We start from the raw sequence: 8,133 nt of genomic DNA, 5'->3' as shown, positions 1-8,133 counted from the left end.
ATAGAGTGAAAAGGACTAGCATTTTGAACCCACCTTAGTTGGCGGGGCAGCCCGCCCCGTTTATGGGGCGGGCCTAGGCGGGGCGGGGCGGGTTGGAGCGGGCCGGCCCGCTTTGCCACCTCTGGTTGCACTAAATTCTCATATTCATTTTTTTTTGTTTTTGTTAAGTTTAAAATTTTAAACATTATTTTAGATTAGTGGCACCAACAAAAATTACTAATTTCTAAAAAAATTGATGTGATTTAAAATTGTACATTTGAAACTAACACATTATTTTTATAGAAACCAACACATTTAAATTAGTATTCAAACAAAAAAATTAGTATTAAAAAAGAATAAAAAATTATAAAAAAATTAAAAATTTTGATAAATTTTATTTGATCATATATAATTAAAAATTCAAATGTGTTGGTTTATAGAAATATAGCGAGTTATGTAAACCCTGCAAAATTAGCGAATAATTGGTCAATAAATTAATTTTTAATAAAAGAGATTAGAAATATAAATTTTATATTAGAATATGATAGAGCTAATTAAAACAAAAACTTTAACACTAATTTCAAAAAAATTGACTAAAAATTAAATTAAACGGGTTAAACTGATCGAACCGGGACTAAAACCAGACCCATAAACCCAACCGAGTCCTTATTAATGAGACACTCAGCGTCTCCTTCTTCTCCAAAAGGAGATTCACGCTGCAACTTGAAGGGAGGAAAAGAGCTTCCCAAACCCTAGCCCTTTAATCAAACTACCAGAACTCTTTGCTCCGGGCTCCTGGTTGATATGTATGCGAAATGTGGGTGCTGAAGCTACCAACAAGGAAAGTCTGTGCCAAGAGGCAAGGAGGTGTAATCTTCATACAATCATACCTTGTGGAGTGTAAAATTTGGTACACACCTCACAATGCTCTCCATTATAAACACATTACATAAAAAATCTCATTCATCTATATTTTTAAATTAATATTTTAATGGTGCAGATTCAATATACATCAATGTACCAGTAAAGTTTACTGGCACAGATGAAATTCTTCCTTAAATATATATAATTTAAAATATGAATATAATTTTGAAAAGGTAAAGGAGAATGCAAACATAATATTAAAAAAAACATATACATATAATAGACACAAACTTAAGTATGTAACACTCACTATGAATGTCTATCAGGCTATACTTAATGTGTACAATTCAAATTTAAGACACTAACCAACCATGAATGTCTGTCAGGTTATTTTGTTTAAAAAAATTAAATAGAACAAACACCTTGTTTAGAAATAAATATCAACATTGTATTCTCAAAGGAGGAAATTTTTTAAATACAAAAGTCAAATAAAGGTGGAAAATTATTTATTTTTTATAGCTTTCATTTTTTCCTCGTTCATTATAATTTTTCTGCTCTATGATTTATATCCTCAGTGAAATAAAATATTTGTTTTATACATAACCAACACAAAAAAATTTCAAAATAAGAAATTCTCCAAAAATCTTAAAAAAAAGTTAAAACCTTGAATGTTCTGAGATGACATAAAATTTAACCCCTAAAACTAAATATATATCCTAACACATGATAATCTTTATTTTGAACCTATCCGCAAAACTATAACTACATATAAAATAAGAAAATCGTTTATCGTCAATCTAATAAAAAATAAACTCAAAATTCTAAGAAAACTCCATATAACATTCAACTCATTTATTTTTAATTTAATAGATAGATACTACTTTGTCCAAATAAACAATTATTTTATCAGAAAATATATTGTAGTGTAATTTTGGCTACATATCAATATAATTAAAGTTAATTGATCTATCGCAAAATTACTGTCAGATTGATGAAGTCCACTCCTAGCCAATCTGCTCATCATTGCAAGGCCTACAAAAATGAAAACAGAATACAATTACATTATTGAATAAAACATCACTAATTCAACATTGTAAAAATACTGAGTAATAAAAAGATACTATAAAAAAAGAAGTTAGAAATATAACAAATTTGATAATAATCAAAATAAGTTACACATGTTTTTCCAAAAGGAACTAACATTATGTAACTAATGACATATTATAATTAACAAATTATAATTTTATCTCAATAAGTAAAAGTCAAAGCAAAATTAAGCTATTGAAGAATTCAGTTAGTGATTTCATGTCAGTTAGTAAAAGAGAAAAAAAAAAGTAATAAAGAAAATAATAATCTCAAGTTATAGAATATTGGATAAACACCTCAATAGATTAGCCATTTTCACGATAAATCAATACAATTGACAAAAATGATGCTCAAATTTTACACAAACAAAAAGTAATTAAAATTTTAAAAGAAACACAGATAAGGTGGGCAAAAATTTGAGATTGCATATTTGCTCTGCAAACAGAGTTTATATATTATAACTAAAATTGTCCAAAAAATTCTAAACTAAAAAAAAGCTTTGTTCTTGATATGTCAATTTTTCAATGTTATAAAATAGAAAAAATGCCCCGTACTCTATCAAAAAAAGAAAATAGAAAAAATAAAAAAAATGAAAAAGATAATAAAAAAAATTCAAGACATAAGAAGAGATTAAAATTCTATCTCAATTTCAAATACATTAGAGAACAAATCCACACTTAAACGCAGCAAATACCTTGAATAATGGATATCTCAGAGTTAGTTCTCAAATGAATTTATCATTGAATAACAAACTAACAAACTAACTAAACAGTCCAAATCTTCTATCACTTTCGACATTTTGTATCAAGAATTATAATCATCTTTTTAATGACATAATGATAATTACAGTTCATCATTATCAAATCAAAGAAGTATTGAACATGTAATGTAATAAAATACAAAAGTGAATGATTTCTGCACTTAATGCATACATATCAAATCAAGCTTAGTGTTTAAAGTGAAAAAAGAAAGACTTCAACCACTCAAAATTAATACTGTATGTATTCATCGGCATTGGACACTAAAGAATTTCAATTCTAACACTCCAGCGCTATTAAAATTTACCAGGGTGCTTAATGTCAATATCAATCAAAAGGAAATGATAATCAAACAAGTTATTCCAAGATTAATCAAAAATGATTAGCAGGGCTTTATATGAATTGCTTGCAACCTTCATGTTGGTTACTGATTCCATGGATCCACATGTTGATGCACCACTAGCTAAGATGTCATGGGAAAAATCATTTTCTGTTGAATTTTGAAGCTGGTGTCTATTTTCATTCATGTTAAATTTCCCACCAATTTAGTGAGGCTATTGAGTTAGAGCTTCAATTGCATAATTTGATTCTTAATCCTTGTTGAAAAGAGTAATATCATCTTAACCCACACATAACTAAATAAAGTATATCAGATCATCATATAAGAAAACTGTAAGAAATTAAAAAATAAAAGATATAAGTAACTCTAATAGGCATGATATGATTATGTTCGGATCACTACTTTTTCTCCCGGACACCACCCAATTTTCTATCTTCTATGAGGTATCATCTACAAAATTAAAAGAACAAAAAAAATAAACAAGATTATAGTTGAAAGGTACCAATTTAATCACACAACAGGCATCATGGATACATAATCACCCAACAACCACCCAAAACAAACATTTAGAGTCTAGCAACAACATCAATGCTAAAGCTAAAACATAAAAACCAAAAACACAATAAAATAGAGACAGCAATCCCAACATGAAAGACACCAACTACGACAACACCCCTGCCAAGAAACATCACTACCAAGATATTTCACCCTTAAATGCGTATAGCCTTCCAAAAGCAACACAGAGTCAAAATAAAACCGCCACTCTCAGTATAAAGATGACACCAATAACAACCAAACAAAATCATTCCTAATAACATATATCATCTTGTCCCATCTTCTTTACTCCTCCATCCCCCATATTTTTTACTTAAAAGCTCCTCTCACCGTATTTCAGTAGATTGGTTCCGAAAACTCTACCACCAAGAGAAAAAGAGGTAGCAAGGAGCATAAGTGCCACCAAGCATCCTTAATAGCCAGATGAAAATATCAACAGCGCTGGGTATAAGGCAGAACAAACCCACATGTCCCTAATTACCATCATTTATTTCCAATCCAACCAGTCATCGATCTGCACCTGAGCTAGAAATTGTTAAACCAAGTTATGCTCATAGTTTCACTCATTTTTGCAATGCATGTCCACCTATTAATGTAGCGAAAATCCTTTAAAGTTGCATGCCAAAATTTCAGAGTAGCGAGACTTTTAACCAAATTCACTAATCTGTTCCTTTCAAAATTGAGGTTCCAACTCTTGATAGCTTTATTTGCTACCCATTAGACCAAGATCAACATAACTAATTATCTGGCAAAGAAAAATATTATCACTTATTATTGCTCTCCAATTTTGGCTTCACAACTTTTGACATCCTAGATTTAAAATATAATAAAATTTTTACGGCATGATTGCAAGTGATTTGATATCTTAGTCTCAGACTCTCAGGTCCAATAAACTTATGATATTGCAACTAAAGAGTTAGAAAAAGAAAAAGAACACGTACATACCATAAGAGGTTTATTTATAAAAAAGATTTGTGATCTCATCACAAACTGTCTTAGCTTAAAACTTCAATTAGAAGACTCTGTACATCCTCTAGGGGTGAGCTATGCATGAATTAGAAGATTTATGAGCACATAGATCTAGATAATTTTTCTCTCCATTTTAACCACATCCCAAACTCATCCTAAAGATAACCATAAGATTAACAGTACCACATATAGAATGAAAGTTATGCCAGAGGGTCTTTGATTGTCTCCACAAATAAAGTTTGAATTTCTTTGGATTACCTCCTTTCCATTTGCTGCTCTTCTCTTTCCTTCCTTTTTCGAAACTCCTATTTTCTCTCTTTCAAGTTATTCTGTAAATTAGTTTCAGTAGTTTGAATATAATTAACATGTCATAACTCTATTCAAAATAAAATTTTGAGTGAATGTTAGGATACAACTAAAGCAATAAATCAACACAAATAATAGATACAAAATCAACGACATTATCAACAAATGAGTTATATCTAAAATGTGTCACAGAAATGCTAGAGAAAGACCTATATACCTGCTCCTCTCTTTTGGCTTTGTTCTCTCTGCAGCATGCTGAACAACTTTTATTTCAGATATATACTCATCGACCAAAATCTCCCTATCCTCCTATCTCACAGATTTATATCTTGGATCATCCCTTAAATAAGAGAATAATAATAATAATAATAATAATAATAATAATAATTATCTCCTCTTCCTTAAAAAAAAGAAATGCAGAAAACATTTACCAACATAGTCAGAGAAGACGCAAAGGAACAAGGTTTAGGGAGAGAAGAAAATAGGGACAAAATGTAGTTTTCTATTTCCTAATCATAAAAATGGGTTAGGATTTGGTTTTCAATTGGGTTCTAGCTCAATCTGCTTCCTTGGATGTTGAATGCCGTTAAACTCGCGATTTCAGTGATTGGATCTTTACTTAGCGATTTAACATAAGCGAACAACACTCCTCCTGACAAAGGGCAAGAGTGGGAGTGGAGGCTGGCAGGTGTGGGGATGAACCAATTGAGCTGAAGAAATCATAGAAACAAGAAAAAACAATGGAAAGTGTGAGTTGTAGTGGGCCACAAATAATGCACCCACTTTCTTTGACCAAAGATGAAAGATGAGAGAATTGAAAAAAGAAGAGTTCTATGTGATTTCTATTCCCTGCAAATTTCACCAACTCTGGTCTTTTTCAAGAAACACAAAATTTGCAAATTGATTTGAAAGTTTCTGACCAAATACACGTTTCCATGTCTATGAAAGTATTGAGAAGTGAGAATAGTTTCAGACCTACTAAACCATACCTACATAGTTGATAGAAATTATCATTAGATCATATTTTGTAGCTTGCACATATATACACATTTGATAGAAAGATATGATTTTACATTTTAGAACAATTTCTTTTTTAAGAAAACTCATAATTCTATTAAAATGCCATGTCACTTTGAGGCTTTGAGCTCTTCCAAATTTAGGCTAATTTTTTTTATATTGATTAAATATATGTGTAATACATTGTTATTGAAAAATTAGGTATTTTTTTTATATGATGTTTTATTTAAATCGGACGGTCCGATTTGTTTGATGAAAAAAATAAATTACAAATCGGAGGGTCCGATTTACTTGAAGAAAAAATTAAACTCCAAATCGGAGGGTCCGATTTACTTGAAGAAAAAATTAAACTCCAAATCGGAGGGTCCAATTTATATTTTATATTTTTTTTATTTGTTAAAATAAAAATCGAACGGTCCGATTTTAACATTAAAATTTTTTTTATTTTCGAAATCACAAATCGGACCGTCCGATTTGTGATTGTTTGTTTAAAAAACAAAACAATGCAAACAAATTGGTGCTTCCGATTTGTGTCATCCCATAACAAAATAAAACACCTCTCTCCTCACACCATATTGTCATACACGTTTCTCTCTCCCACATAAAAAATCAAAAGCACCAAATTTACCAGTATAGAAAAATGTATTTAAAAAATGAGTGAATTTTACGTATAAAATTATCGATGAAACTTGATCAAATTATTAGGTTAAAAAATAATGATTTTTTTTTGTAATTCTATATGTTTTGAGAATTACCTGAAATGTTGATTTGAGCCTAAATATGAGGTCTAGATCCCTTTGTGTGGTAGCATCCGATTTGTTTGATGTGGAGGTGCCGCATGTCCGAGTTCCTCGTGAAGAGGTGGGGGTGGTATGTGCAAGAGACTCCGATACTTAAGTTAGCAAGGATTTTAAACAGGTTTCTAGTAGATTAGAACATGTTTTTACCTGAGGGTGTCAGTGTATTTATAGTAGAGTTGATAACCATCTTTATTGGAGTAGTTCCACTTTTATTGATGGGTAACCGTTTCCTTTATTTTGGGAGGTTATTGGGGTCTATCTTTTTAGGGAAGATAGAAATTTTAGTCGAGGTTCCCAAAGGCAGTTACTTGCTTTAGGCAGGTAGAGCTGAACTCCTTTGTTGGTGTCCGACCTCATTAACGAGGTCGAGCAGGTTCGTAGAGGCCACCTTTCTTGGTGGGCCTTTTATTTTTATTGGGCCTGGCTTCAACTATTGGATCAGGGTATGAACAGGGCTCCTACTTGAGTCCTGAGCTTTGATAGGTCGGACTCAATCACATTGAGGCTTTTGCTTGGACGTCTGGTGCCCCGCCTTTTCGAAGGTCGGGTCCTTTTAAATGAATGAATGAACGTTGCGTGACAATTTTTCCTTGGATTCTGCACATGCTTTAAAGGGAAATGAAGGAGCCGTTTGTTATTTGTCTCTTATAAAAAGCCTTCTAGCTCTTCTTCTCTCCTTTTCCACATTTCTGAAACTGTTCCATTTCCTTTCCCTTTCACAAAGAACTTCCCTTTGTTATTTGATTACTTTCTTGCTTCCAAAACTTCTTTATCTTGGACATTGAAGGGTTTTTCTTTGCCGGTGTGAAGAGGAATGTTCCCGATTTGCTGTTTAGACGTGCCCCTCCTTCTTTCGCAGTCTCCGTCGAGGTTGGTTTCTTAGCTTCTTTTTATCTTCTTCTTGATGAACTTTCATTTCTGCTTGCCTAAGACTGTTCGGAGTGATAGTGTTTTGTCAATTTCTTGAGTTTGCTTCTACTGCTATTGCATACTCTCTTTTTTGCAAACGTTAAAGGAAGAAAGACTCTTTTTTGCACAACTATAGCTGTTACCCTGTTGTTTGTATCTTGTGTTGCCCCTAATAGTGTCGCTTCAATGTGACGATGTTGCATGGGAGGGACGCCACTTGATTATTCTGTAGAATTTTTTTGTGTGAAAAGAGTAGCTTTTCTTTGGTTTTGATTTTACCCAACTTCTTTTGGACGATATCCGACTTCTTTTTGTAACGATTTTTTTTTTTACTTTGCATTTATAGGTGTAGCCTTTATGTCACGCTTTTTCCATACGAGTATGTTGACCAAAGTCCCTCCTAGTCTTTGAGCTTGGGTAGACACTACTGTCCTTTCTTGTATCCCTGTGACTGATAAGGAGTATTGTGAGGAATTTTGTAGGCACCATAGCATATGTGAGAGCAGGGAGGATGAGAAGAACTACGAGTTGGAGGCGCCTGATCCAGAAG

This window comes from Arachis ipaensis, chromosome B02 (genome assembly GCF_000816755.2).
Source record: "Arachis ipaensis cultivar K30076 chromosome B02, Araip1.1, whole genome shotgun sequence".
Classification (NCBI taxonomy): domain Eukaryota; kingdom Viridiplantae; phylum Streptophyta; class Magnoliopsida; order Fabales; family Fabaceae; genus Arachis; species Arachis ipaensis.
This window is presented reverse-complemented; position numbering follows the sequence as displayed.